Here is a 954-nt window from a genome sequence, read left to right on the forward strand (position 1 = left end):
TAAATGTAGATTAATTTTGTGTCTTAAGCAAAACCACCAATTAATTTTTTTTTTTTTTTGTGGTTGAGTCTCAGAAAACTTTCTGAATTTGAAATTGGCTAGCTTGCAAACACATCAAAATGTTTTTTCGGTCTCAAAAAAAAAAAAATTGCTTGCAAATTATTTTTGGGATTATTGAATTTTTTTAAACCCTATGGATTGTGGCGCTGACACAACTGGCACCATGAGGGGGCATTTGCGGGCAATGTCCCTCCAAATGTGTTATTGCCCACCCACCGATAATAAAATTTCAACCGAAGGGGACCAGAGCTGGCTGATAAATGAAAGATACTTTAAGCAGGTTGAAATGCTGAAATAACATTTTTTGAATGCACAAAAAAAAAACAAAAAAAACATTACTCCACAAGAAAAACAACAACAAGTGTACTAATCGTTTTCATGTTAATGTTTGGCAGGTATCAAACTTACCAATATATAGATTTGATTTGTATTCCACATTGAGATTTCTGACCGCCATGTCCTGAGCTTCCAATATCACCTTTAACACATAAATAACTTTTACTTCAAAAGTGTGACACTGTATGATTTTTTTTTACTGCAAAATACATATTTTAATCAATACTATTTGAGCAGTTCAACAGATATTCCTGTCATATCACTGTTTGTATTTTTACCTCTTTGATTATTTTAGCTCCCTTCTTGTCGTTGAACTCGAGCTGAGTGAGTGCCTGGTCAATGGTCATACCTCTGATCTGTAAAAACATTCATCACCAAAATAATGTAACCAACTATATATTATTACTCCATATGCTATGCATATGCCATGTTACCTACTAAAGTGCAACTATCAATAAATGAGTCATTACACATAATACTCACCAATTTAGCCAAGTACCACATCTTGTCTTTGCTGTATTTAATCTGTCGTCTGCAGTGATAAATCTCCTATTATAC

The 954-nt window shown here is 33.3% G+C and overlaps 1 long non-coding RNA gene across 1 annotated transcript; it reads right to left on the minus strand.

Annotated features, from left to right (window-relative positions):
• Positions 1–463: 463 nt before the first annotated feature.
• LOC107735728 (uncharacterized) lies at positions 464–946 on the minus strand. The gene is made up of 3 exons (XR_001639496.1): positions 880–946; positions 675–752; positions 464–538 (listed from the first exon to the last, which is right to left on the minus strand). It is a non-coding gene; the product is annotated as an uncharacterized LOC107735728 (long non-coding RNA).
• Positions 947–954: the final 8 nt, after the last annotated feature.

This window comes from Sinocyclocheilus rhinocerous, unplaced genomic scaffold (assembly GCF_001515625.1).
Source record: "Sinocyclocheilus rhinocerous isolate Xijiao unplaced genomic scaffold, SAMN03320098_v1.1 C36264566, whole genome shotgun sequence".
NCBI lineage: Eukaryota > Metazoa > Chordata > Actinopteri > Cypriniformes > Cyprinidae > Sinocyclocheilus > Sinocyclocheilus rhinocerous.